Source organism: Punica granatum, chromosome 4 (assembly GCF_007655135.1).
Source record: "Punica granatum isolate Tunisia-2019 chromosome 4, ASM765513v2, whole genome shotgun sequence".
NCBI classification, from domain to species: Eukaryota; Viridiplantae; Streptophyta; class Magnoliopsida; order Myrtales; family Lythraceae; genus Punica; species Punica granatum.
The window spans coordinates 30,827,002-30,840,759 of record NC_045130.1 but is presented as its reverse complement, the minus strand read 5'-3'; the positions used below and the strand labels follow the sequence as shown (position 1 = coordinate 30,840,759).

The 13,758-nt window shown below is 38.2% G+C and overlaps 1 pseudogene; it reads left to right on the top strand.

Annotated features, from left to right (window-relative positions):
- Nucleotides 1-6,011: 6,011 nt before the first annotated feature.
- Nucleotides 6,012-13,483, top strand: LOC116204314 (annotated as a pseudogene).
- The last annotated feature ends 275 nt before the right edge of the window (nt 13,484-13,758 follow it).

The window sequence follows — 13,758 nt, the reverse complement described above, 5'->3', positions numbered from 1 at the left end:
TATGCATTTGGAATGTTAATATTGTTGGGTATCCCTCCAATTTGGAGGAAGTTGGGCTCAAATTGTATTGGGCTTTTATCGGGCTTTAATAGGCCCAAGAACCCATTTTTGTTAGGGTTAATATTTCAGCAAACTAGCTGAGGAATAAATAGCAGCAGAACAGCTGCAGATCAGTGGTGTGCGGCAGCAGCGGTAGAAGAGAAGCAGTAGATCAGCAGAAGCAGCAACAAAAAAGAACAGAGCAAAATCGGATAAACAGGGGCAGCGTGCAGCTGGAGATCAAACCTCGATCGGGACATCAAACGAATTCCGATTGGGACGAAATTTTGACAGCAGCTTCACAACACGTGGGGCTAACTTCTGAACGGTCAGAATTTCTATTCGAGCTCTGTAGGTGCTGTTTCAGCTGATTTTGTGAACCACCCGGTGTGGGTGACGAATTTAGTATTTGGGTGATCCAAGAGAGTGTTTCTCTTGAGTTTGGTGATCCAAGGGTTTACCCTTGATGAAAGACATTGTATAACCTTCATTCATAGTGGATCGTTGATTCGGAGTTGGTCCCGTGGTTTTTCCCCACATCAGGGTTTTCCACGTAAAATTATTGATGTTCTTTTACTTTACTGCTAGTTGGTTGATTTGATTAGTTCCTATCTCGATTACACTAGAAGGGGAGGAAGATTAATCGCTGCGTTATTGTTTGGTTGAGTACATCCCTTCCCAACAAGTGGTATCAGAGCCTCGGGTTAGAGAAGTTTGAGTTTTTCGGTGTTTTCGAGATGGAGGAATCTACAGGATCTATGTTCAAGTTGAATGCAACCAACTACTCTATATGGAAGTCTCGGATGGAGGATCTTCTATTTTGCAGGGATTTGTACGATCCCATTGAAGGGGATTCCGCGAAACCCAAAGATAAGGATGACAAGGCTTGGGAACGCACAAATCGGAAGACTATTGGTTTGATTCGGCAGTGGATAGACAATAGTATTTATCATCATGTTGCTCAGGAGACAAATGCAAAAGCTTTGTGGGATAAATTGACAAATCTCTATGCGAGGAAGACACCGCAAAATAAGGCATTCCTCGTGAAGAAGCTGGTTCATCTTCGTTTTCAGGATGGAGGTGATATGGCTGCGCACATGAGTAATTTCCAGGATATTATTAACCAGTTGACGAACCTGGAGATAATATTACCCGATGAGTTGCAGGCTTGTCTACTTTTAGGGACTCTACCGGATAATTGGGACACACTCGTGGTTGCATTAAGCAATTCTGCGCCAAACGGGAAGCTATCGTTGGCCACGGTGACAGACAGTTTATTTAATGAGGAGACTAGAAGGAAAGGCTCGGGGATTTCCATTCAGTCTGAAGCTTTGGTTACTGAACAACGGGGGAGAAGTCAAAGCAGAAATTTCTCTTCCAAGCATAGTAACTCACGTGGCAAATCGAGGGGTAGATCAAAGTCGAAGACGAGGAAAGTGGTCACTTGCTATCACTGTGGAAAGGAGGGACACTACAAAAGGGAGTGTAGAGCTCTGAAGAAAAATCAGAATGGCAACGGTGAGAACAAGAAAGAAGAAGGCACTACAGCAGTGGCATCTGATGGAGAGACCTACATCATTTGTGATGAAGCCTATGTGAATTTCACATGTCAGGACTCTACCTGGGTTGCAGATACAGGTGCCTCGTTTCATGTCACTCCTCATCGGGATTTCTTCTCATCTTACACTACCGGGGACTATGGTTATGTGAGAATGGGGAATGGACAGTCATGCAAGATTGTCGGTACTGGTGATGTCTGTCTAGAGACCGAGCTTGGCTGCAAGTTGCTTCTGAAGAAGGTGAGGCATGTTCCAGAAATTCGCCTTAACCTAATCTCGACGGGTCAGCTTGATGATGAAGGCTACAGTAACGAATTTAGTAATGGGAGATGGAAGCTCTCCAAGGGTTTGTTGATTGTGGCACGGGGTCAGAAGACCGACACTCTCTACAGGCTGCGTGCCAAACACAATTCCGGTCAGGTTAATGTTGCTGAGGATTATCCTATCGAGCTATGGCATAGGAGACTTGGGCATATCAGCGAGAAAGGTATTCAAATTCTTGCTAGAAAGCAGTCTTTGCCCGTTAAAGGTATGCACTTGAGCACTTGTGATCACTGTTTAGCCGGTAAGCAGAGGAGAGTTTCTTTTGTTAGAAGTCGTCCCTCTAGATGCGATGATATACTTGACCTTGTGCATACTGATGTTTGTTTCATGTCGGATAGATCTCTTGGTGGTGCTCTCTATTTTGTGACCTTTATAGATGATCACACCAGGAAGGTTTGGGCTTGCCCTATGAGAACTAAAGATCAGGTGACTGAGATTTTCAAGAACTTCCATGTAGCAGTGGAAAGAGAAACGGGCATGAAGCTGAAATGTGTAAGAGCTGATAATGGTGGTGAGTATAGGGGTCCTTTTGAAAACTATTGCAGGACTCACGGTATCAAACTTGAGAAGACGGTACCAAAGACACCACAGCAAAACGGGCTTGCAGAGAGGATGAATCGCACAATTGTTGAGAGAGTTCGTTGTATGCTTTCTCAGGCGAAACTGTCTAAGTCTTTCTGGGGCGAGGCAATGAGGTCAGCGGTTGATCTTATTAATCTTACACCGTCAGTTGCATTTGATGGAGATGTACCCCTGCAGGTGTGGACCGGCAAGAAAGTATCATACAAGCATCTGTTCACATTCCTCGAGATGAAAGATCAAAACTTGATGCCAAGGCAAAACAATGCATCTTCTTGGGTTATGCACATGAAGAGTTCGGGTACAGGCTTTGGGACCCTGATAGCAAGAAGATCATCAGGAGTAGGGATGTTGTCTTCTTTGAGGACCAGACAATCGAGGATTTGCAAAAGTTAGAGAAGGCCAGAGTAGACAATCCTCACGCGATCTCTATTCCTGTACCGGTTGATGTAGAGCATCCAGTGGAAGAGGTACCTGGTGAGTATGAAGAAACCACGACTGGGGGTGAGATTCCTCAGGTAGATGATGATGTGACTACGGATGATACAGGCTCGCGGTTACAGTTAGAGCCTGCAGATCTACCTAGACAATCTGATAGAATAAGACGACCATCTACAAGATATCCGCCTCATGAGTATGTGCTACTGACTGACGGGGGAGAACCTGAGTGCTATGATGAAGCTGTGGCACATGAGCACAAGGAGCACTGGTTGAAGGCGATGAATGAGGAGATGAACTCCTTGTTTGAAAATCACACGTATGACCTAGTGAAGCTACCGCAAGGTAAGAGAGCATTGAAGAACAAATGGGTCTACAGGTTGAAGACAGAGAACTCGCGACCTCGATACAAAGCTCGGCTGGTAGTGAAAGGTTTCAACCAGAAGAAAGGAGTTGACTTCGAGGAGATCTTCTCGCCCATTGTCAAGATGTCATCGATCCGAGTTGTTCTCGCACTGGCAGCTAGTCTGAACTTGGAGATCGAACAGCTCGATGTAAAAACAGCTTTCCTGCATGGTGACTTGGAGGAAGAAATATATATGGAGCAGCCTGAAGGATTCCGAGTTAAAGGTAAGGAGCATTTGGTGTGCAGGCTGAGAAAGAGCTTGTATGGGCTTAAGCAAGCACCTCGGCAGTGGTACAAAAAGTTTGACTCTTTCATGTTGAGCCATGGCTACACACGGACAACTTCAGATCATTGTGTGTTCGTGAAACAATTCTCGGATGGTGATTTTATCATTTTACTGTTATATGTGGATGATATGTTGCTTGTCGGTCATGATATGAGCAAGATTGCAGAGTTGAAGAAAGAGCTCAGCAAGTCCTTTGCCATGAAGGATTTGGGACCGGCAAAGCAGATCCTTGGGATGCATATTTCTCGTGACAGATCAAGTGGAAAACTTTGGCTTTATCAAGAGAAGTACATCGAGAAGATTTTGGATCGGTTCAACATGGGTAATGCTAAACCAGTTTCATCACCACTTGCTTCTCATTTCAAACTTAGCTCGAAGCAATGTCCTACAAGTGAGAAGGAGAAAGAAGAGATGAAGAAAGTTCCTTACTCATCAGCTGTAGGAAGTTTGATGTATGCCATGGTCTGTACAAGACCAGATATCGCTCATTCTGTTGGTGTGGTTAGTCGTTTTCTCTCCAATCCGGGGAAAGAGCATTGGAATGCAGTTAAGTGGATTCTGAGGTATCTCAGAGGAACATCCAAGGTGTGTTTACACTTTGGCACTAGTAAGCCGGAGTTAGTGGGCTATACGGATGCGGATATGGCAGGAGATATTGATTCCCGGAAATCCACTTCGGGATACTTGATGACTTTTGCAGGGGGAGCTATCTCATGGCAGTCAAGGCTTCAAAAGTGCATCGCTTTGTCTACAACGGAAGCCGAATACATTGCGGTGACCGAAGGTTGCAAGGAGATGTTGCGGTTGCAAAAGTTTTTGCAGGAGTTGAGCTTGAAGCAAGAAAGGTATGTTCTACACTGTGATAGTCAAAGCGCCATTCATCTTTGCAAGAATCCCACTTTCCATTCGAGGTCGAAGCATATCGATATCAAGCTTCATTGGATTAGAGATGTGTTGGAGTCCAAACTGGTGAAGCTAGACAAAGTGCACACCGATGAGAATGGAGCTGATATGATGACAAAACCTCTCGCTAGGGAGAAACTTCATGTTTGCCGAAGTATAGCCGGTATGCTTGAAGCCTCCAAATAGTCGGGAGGGGGAGTTTGTTGGGTATCCCTCCAATTTGGAGGAAGTTGGGCTCAAATTGTATTGGGCTTTTATCGGACTTTAATAGGCCCAAGAACCCATTTTTGTTAGGGTTAATATTTCAGCAAACTAGCTGAGGAATAAATAGCAGCAGAACAGCTGCAGATCAGTGGTGTGCGGCAGCAGCGGTAGAAGAGAAGCAGTAGATCAGCAGAAGCAGCAACAAAAGAACAGAGCAAAATCGGATAAACAGGGGCAGCGCGCAGCTGGAGATCAAACCTCGATCGGGACATCAAACGAATTCCGATTGGGACGAAATTTTGACAGCAGCTTCACAACACGTGGGACTAACTTCTGAACGGTCAGAATTTCTATTCGAGCTCTGTAGGTGCTGTTTCAGCTGATTTTGTGAACCACCCGGTGTGGGTGACGAATTTAGTATTTGGGTGATCCAAGAGAGTGTTTCTCTTGAGTTTGGTGATCCAAGGGTTTACCCTTGATGAAAGACATTGTATAACCTTCATTCATAGTGGATCGTTGATTCGGAGTTGGTCCCGTGATTTTTCCCCACATCGGGATTTTCCACGTAAAATTATTGGTGTTCTTTTACTTTACTGCTAGTTGGTTGATTTGATTAGTTCCTATCTCGATTACACTAGAAGGGGAGGAAGATTAATCGCTGCGTTATTGTTTGGTTGAGTACATCCCTTCCCAACAAATATAAACACAAAAGTGATTGCAATTTGGGCGCATAAACCTTTGTTTTAATCGAAAAATGGATGAGGGATATATATATATATATGTATGTATGTATATGTATATTCTTTTAATATTTGGTGGTTTCAATTTGGAACGACATGTCTCTTTGTTCCACCTTTTGAGCGACCTTGGTGTTGTTCACTGTTCAAGTTGGTGGCTGACACGATCAAGGGGGGGCATCGTAAAAATTGACACTTTATTTTTTTGTGCTACCCAGAGAAAAGATAATATTCTTTTTTGTGACACTGATGCCATCTAATGATTTCTTAATTATATATTTAATTTAATAATTAGCAACTTTACTTAAAAAACAACTGTACAGTGTCAAGGGCTGGCGCCGCTCGACAATAGCTGATGAGGATGAGCGGATCTAACCACACACAGTGAGGAAGCTACTGACATGGGGAAAATCTAAATTCAAACAGGGCTCGGCAGCACATAAACCAACGTAAGGTTCCATGCCCCTTAATTTATGAGCAAGATCATTAAGAATATTGCGTTGAAGTTCATTTAAACATCATCATCAGGATTCAAAATGCCTTTATTTATTCTAGGCACTAACAGTGTGGAGTTGATCACAAACAAAGTATTGTCAAGGTCCATTGAATTTCTAAATAATAGTATACACACCGAAAAAATGTCGTGAGGGCGATTTGATATCCATTTGTGCATGCGCACTTTCCAAATGATGATATAGATTGTACCTCGCATATAATTACACAGTTATGTCAATATTTTGTGGTGTATTAATTAATAAATTCACCGCGCGTCCAGTAGCGAAGAGAGGATACACAATTATACGATGTATGAACGGGTCCGTACAAATAATTGGACCATGGGTCCTACAAACTTTTCGTTATTTTTCTTTTGTATTTTTTTTTCATCTTCTTTCTATATTCCGTAAATTTTTTAGGTGCTTTCTTGCATATATATGTCCACTCTTGAGAATCCGCATGCTCAATATCGTGCCACGTATTCCAACATTTCTTTTCTATAATTTCAAAAGCATAATTGTGGCATGTGTTCGACAATTTTTTTATTTGAAAATTTTCACAAACATTCATTATTTTTCATTTTATCATTCTTATTTTCTTTTTATTTTCTGTATTTTTTTAGATATTTTCCTGCATTTATATGTGTCCACTCTTGGAGATATATATATATATATATATATATTTCATTTAGTCATAAATGTATTAAGTTTACAATGATAATGATCTATAAATAAATTTAAAGTCAGTCAAGTAAAGTTTCGAATCCCGAATGTGCCGTCTATTTTACAGGGTGGATGTCAAATTTTTTTTATTACGTATATATTAGACACAAATAAATAAAAGAGCTACTACCATCAGTGAACTAAAACATTTGCTATAGTTGTTGTAGTGGTGGTGCCACATCCTTTCCCCAGATGTCCCCTATTCAATCCTACCGTTGTCTTTTCCTTTGTCTCGCTCTCGCTCTTGCTGCCCGGCCCCCCCTCCCCTTCTTATCTGTCACTTTCTTCTACTCATAATTTCAACTCATATTTTTTCTAGACATATTACCACAAAATAAGATAATTAAATGAAAACTTACACTTATGACCTTCTCTTTTGACATGGCAACTATTAATTAAATAAAAAAATAAAAAAAATTTGAACTGAAGCAACTCATAAACAAACAATTATATATATTTTCGAGTTTAAGAGAATTCGTAAGACTTTTGGAATTATTATATGATTAAAGGTTAAAAAGTGATTCTTAATATGACTGAGGACATGATTACCTAAGAAGAAATACTGGAAAATAAATTTTATACTTTAAAATAGTTTTTTTTGGCACGTATACTACTCAATATGCTCATTCATAAAATATAAAAGACTTTACTAACTATTGAGTATTTATAATTTCTATAAATAACTATTCCTATTATATACTTATGTTTACTTTATATAAATTATTGCATAACAGAATAGATGTGATAACGGTATGAAAGAGCATGGGAATAAATGAGGGAGTACAATTTATCGCAATCTTGAGAACAAAAGGTTAAATACAGATAAGTACAAGGAGCTACATGATGAACAAATAAGAACATAAGGGATGTAAGTGAAGAACTAATGATGTTCCTCTTTGGAGTTAAGAGATGAAATGTGATGCGATTTTAGGAGTTGCCCATGAAAAATTGATTTCCATGGGCGACCAACGGTATAAAATCCTATAATATATATATATATATATATATATATATATATATATATTTATTTATTTATTTATACCAAAGGCTGGAATTATCAAAAACACAATTTTTAGATAACAAAAAAAAGGTTTAGACTATATTGTACAAAAGCAAAGGTTTGGGAACCAAACGGGGAAAGTATAAGATAAGAATTTTAATCCCATAAAAAGAGAAGTACATAAATCGCATTTTCTTGATAAAGGGGGGAAAAAGGTTAAAGGTACTCCATGAAATTCGAGATTTCTTTCATGCAAGAATTTAGCATTTCAAAGTTTAAGGATTTCTTTTTTCTAGTTACGAAAAAAACTAATATCCATGTGCCTAATACAATGAAATTAAAATTCTAATAATTAATAAAGAAGCACATGTCGTCTCATTAATTATCGAACCTAAAATCTCTTGATTATTAAGCGAAGGCATGCATATGATGTTTTCTTTCAATCATCCACGTTAAAATTTCTGGAAGCAACGATGGCAAAGGCTCAATACTCAAATCAGAACAATAGATTAAAAATATATCGTGATTTATCGAAAAAATAAAAATAAAAAATTAGAGTAGGTAGCATGAGGTGGACTAATGTAATTCCTATCCTTCTACTATAATTTTGTCCAATTAAGTGCTTCAACTTCTCGTACATATCGAATTTTGTCATTTCAATAGTAGATCTTCCATCAATTTCCAGCACCTGATCGAGGAATCTAGCCATCCGCAACTTTCATAAAGTGGAACATGGGTAGTCTGTCTGATCGAGGTTAAAGAAGCCCCACTGTTGAAAGAGACCATTTGATCAAGGATCGTCAGTGTCGATTTAGGTAGGGAAGCCTTTCATCAAGCTAACGTAAAATTATGTCTAGGTTTCTCGAAGCCAAGACTGTTCACCATCAATTGGTGCAGAATGCCCTCAATAGAAGCCATTTTCATTTAGAGGGACGTCATTCATTACATGACTTTTGACAAATAAAGAAACGAGCATGTACTACCAGCAAAGTGTTAGTTGTAACAGTTTCAACTCCCGTAAAGAAGTGAATACAAGTTTGAGTTCCTCGAAGAGCATTTGTTTGAAGGAAGAATAATATTTAATACTCAATCTTTCGAAACGGGAAAGCAATGTTGCCCACAAATTCAAAATCGATCATGTACTTCATATAGTTTGTGGGCTCATCGTGAACCATGGGGTCCAGATAACTAATAAAGGTCCAGCCCCATTTGGAATTGATGGGCTTCAGGCTTAATTTCTTTCGGGCTGTAACAACCTAATCGGCCTTCATAATGGATCGTCACGAACTCCGCTAATCCTGCGGTACTGAGCTATGAACCACGACTACCGTTGCAGGTACTCCCGTCCAAGAGTCTCCTGGTGCTTAAGTCAGAGATCGCCCTACAGCTTAAGAAATGAACTATTTGCGTTGAGTCTTTCGATTCCTTTATACCTGCTTATGTAGGAGGCTTGCCGAATCCGATTGCTACCTTAGCTGCCCGCATTATTTTGAATTTGGTCTTATAATTTGAATCGGATCTGATATTATCTTTGGGCTGGATTCTCTCTAGGCTGTCATAGGCCTTCTCTCTGTAGCCTAGGCCCAATATGCTCACATGGGCTTGCAAATATGGTCCTTACATTTTTGTATCTGGTAAACCAATGTATGACCCTCGTGCACATAATTTCAAAATTTGGAGGAGTTAATTAATTTCACCTAACTATACTTAATAGGACCATCCTTTTCCCTTACAATGCACGGGCTTTTCATGGTGTTTATTGTTCCAATATATTTTAGGAGACCGTTGACCCCTTTCAGGCTTGCCAAATCAACGGAAAGCCACTTGTACACATGTATAATATTTTTTAAGTTAATGAATTTTAATTTAAAACTTTCTTTTATATGTAATCGTATTTTTATAAACTCTAATTGCAAATTAAAAAATACAACTATGAGAAAATATGATTAATTATTTTTTAAATGATATTTATTATGAATATGTTTTATATCCAATTTGAAGCAAAGACGTTTTCATAGCTAAATCAATTACTTATTTTTAAACTTTTAATGCTTAATAAATATGCCAATTCTCTTTTACTATATGTGCTAGCTTTTTTGTCCCATGTATTGAAGGGTTTGTTTTCATATATCTCTATATCATTTCCAATTGTAATTATTTATATTTTGAAATACCAATTTTCTTATTAATAATAATAATATAAATTTTTTATCTCTAAGTTTTACTATCAAATAATAATTTTCAATACTTTCTTAATATTTAGAGTAAGTTAATTATTATAATAATATTTTGAAACTAATTTTCTCAATTACTATGCATAAAATATTTAAGTTAATTATTAATATAAGTTTGTGACATATATAAATTTAGTTTAGAACAAAAATTTATTTCGTCCCTTTTAAGTAGTGTTTATAACATCCTTATTTTTAAGTTTTGACTTTTTATTTTAGTTATGAGCTTAAATTCATAGTGCTATATTTTTAAAATTTTATTTTATAAGACCATAATTGTTTTGGAAATTCTATATATAACGAATAAATATTTTATAGTGGTTATATCATTTGCCTTGTATATATTAGTTTTAACACATTTATATATCTCTTATAACAATTATTTTGATTTTATGAAAACATATATTTGGTTCTTCACACTATAAAATATATTTCATGGTTAATTTTAAATCTTGTACGATGATCAATCAACAAATTTAGATTAATTTTAAATAGTTCAATAAATTTTTTGCGACTAATATCTCTCAAATAGCATGCATGTAAATATATTTAATCATTTGTATATTAGAGAGATTTTTTTAATAGAGATTGACACAAATTTAATTTCACATTTTCCATTAACAACATCCGTGCATCAAATATTATATTTTTTTTAATATTTTCATATTATTATAATTTCAAATACTATAATAATTTTAATCATATAATAAAAATTAGGTAAAATCAATTTAAATAATTATTTTTAATATATTTATTTGTCAATTAATTTTTAAAGTTGGGCGTTTTCTAATAGGCGGAGAAGATATTGGATTTTTGTAAGTGAGCTTCACATGATTGAATCAACTCTCTTTAGTAAATTATCTTTAAAATTTGTTTCACTATCTAGTAATAGATCATTTATTAATACATGAGTCAATTATATATATATATATATATATGTAATTTATAGATTATCAAGTAAAATTTCAATATATAAGTACTTTAAGGAATTGATTGAGAAAAGGAATTTAGTGCAAGAACACTTGCTTTCAATTTGAAATCAAGAAGTCTCGAATTGAATTTTCAAGAATATTGCCGCTGTGTTTGGTTTTATAATAACGTTTTTAAAATTTTAACTGTAACTTTAACTCTATTCACTACACAACAAAAATCAACAATAAAATTATTACATTTTCCTTTTTCTTCAATTTTTTAATGATTCAATTTAATTTTTAATATTAAATTCTCACAAATATCCATTACTTTTTTCACAATTTAACAATATAATCATTACTTTTTCACACGTTTTCTCATAATTTAACAATCCAATTAAAATTGAAACTCAATTCTACTTAATTCTAAAACCAAACACACCACATCCATTTACTTCTTCTTCTCCGTTATTTTTCCATTAAGGCAGGCACATGAGTTGCCATTATAACCCATAGCAAAAAAAAAAAAAAAAGGCCGACTATAAAACGCTTAACATACAATGATTTAACAGAGCGATGATGATAGTAGGAACATATAAAATAGATCAATTATACTATTGATATAGAATAAAGCAAGGGGGACCAGATTATTACGAACGAGCATAATAAAATAATTGGTCCCATGAATGAGGCGATGCGGCTTGATTAACGGCTTTTTCAAGGAGTAATTGGCTTATTATTTATAGTTGACCCAATGTGAGAGAATGATCACACCTTTCTATTTATATATAATATATAATTGCGAGAGTGTTTACCATTGTATATTATTTGTCCAAAAATTTGAAATAGGAGCTTTTCATGCACTTACTTTTCGTACGCTTAATGTTTCCTTAGAGTAAATAGGCAATTTCATTCATGACTTTCGCAAATTGCATCAATTTCGTTCATGATTTATTTTTTGCATCAATTTCGTCCCCGACTTTGCACTTTTACATTAATTTCGTCCTTGACTTTTCGATTACATCAATTTGGTTCTCTACTTTGCACGATTACATCAAATTCGTCTCTGACTTTGCATGGTTACATCAATTTAGTCTCTGACTTTCGCAACACAAATCCTTGAGTTTTGACGTTACATCAGATCGATCTCCGGTTACATCAATCCAGTCCGAGTGATTGAGAGACAAACGGCGTTACTGTTCCGTTAATTTGTTTAGGGACTGAATTGATGTAACGCCCGGGCAAATTAATGTAACCCCAAATTATCATCTTCTTCCTCTACCTTCTCTCTCTCTCTCTCTCTCTCTCTCTCTATCTCTCTCTCTCGTCCCATAGTCCCACTTCAATGAACATGGGATGATGAACCACGAGCCCCCTGAGCTAGAGATCAACCCCAACGTGACCTATACCCTTGGGCCTAAGATCTCTAATTGGGATGATGACAGGAAGAAATGGCTCGAGAGTAATCCTGAATTCCGTAGCCATGTCAATGGCAAGCCGAGGGTTCTGCTCTTGACAGGATCCCCGTCGAACCCTTGCGATAACCCGATCGGTGATCATTACTTGTTGAAGGCGGTGAAGAACAAGATGATTACTGTCGCATTCACGAGATTGAGGATGTCTACAATATGGCTCATCTGGACAAGGAGCTTGCCAGGTATTAGGTGAAATTGTCGATGATTCGGAGGTTGATGTTGTCTTATCCCGAGGTCGAGTGGATTTGGTGGATGGACAGTGATGCCTTAACCTGCTATTCGATCAAGCACAATTTGGTCATCCATGGGTACCCTAACCTTTTGTTCGATCAACAGTCATGGATCGCGCTGAACATAGGGAGCTTCTTGTTCAGGAACTGCCAGTGGTCCTTGGACTTGCTCGATACGTGGGCTCCGATGGGACCGAAAGGTCCTATTCGAGACGAGGCGGGAAAGATTCTGATCGCAAACTTAAAGGGGAGGTCAGCGTTCAAGGCGGATGATCAGTCTGCTCTAATCTATCTCTTGATCTCACAGCAGGATAAATGGATGGACAAGGTGTTCATTGAGAACTCGTATTACTTGCACGGTTATTGGGCTGGGCTCGTGGATCGGTACGAGGAGATGATCGAGAAGTACTACCCGAGTCTAGGAGACGAGAGATGGCCCTTCGTGACACATTTTGTCGACTATAAGCCCTACAGGAGCTATAGGGATTATCCAATAGAGAGGTGCTTGAGGAGCATAGAGAGGGCATTCAACCTTGTGGATAATCAGGTTATGAACCTTTTTGGGTTTGGGCATAGGGGCCTGTTGATTTAAATTTTTACAGAAACCGCTGCTGCTGCTGGCTCTTTTCTTGGCGCTTGATTTGGAGCTCGAGTTGTGGCTGAGTCCGGTCAAGAGAAACCACTACAGCTGCTGGCTCAGTAATGCCATCGGTCCGAGCTTCGGCACTGAGTCGTTGGCTCCAAGTTAAGAGGAGAGCATAGGTGAGAGAGAAGGTTAAAAAATGAGTGGTGGTTAATCAGACAGAAGTGAGAAACATAGTCGAATTGTTTAGGCATCGATGATGAAAGTGGAGCAGACGGGGATGGAGGTGCGAAGAAGGGAGATGGCGTAGTCGGTAATGGAGAGGGGCTCATGATCGGAAGGCGGAGGGAGAGGAACTTGAGGACGGAGGCTGTGGAAGGTTTTGGTTTTAGAGCAAAAGCCATTGATGGGCTTACAGTCGGAGGATGGTAATCTCTCTGAGCCTTAAGCAAAGCTCAGAGAAGGTGAAATGAAAGAGGGAGGGAGGGCGGGAGAGAGGGAGGGACTAATTTGATGTAGCACGATGACCAAATTGATGTAATAATTTTCACCATTTAATACCGTCAGCATTCATACTTAACGGCATGACCAAATTGATGTGGCGGGGGACTGAATTGATGTCGCATTGGGACTTGA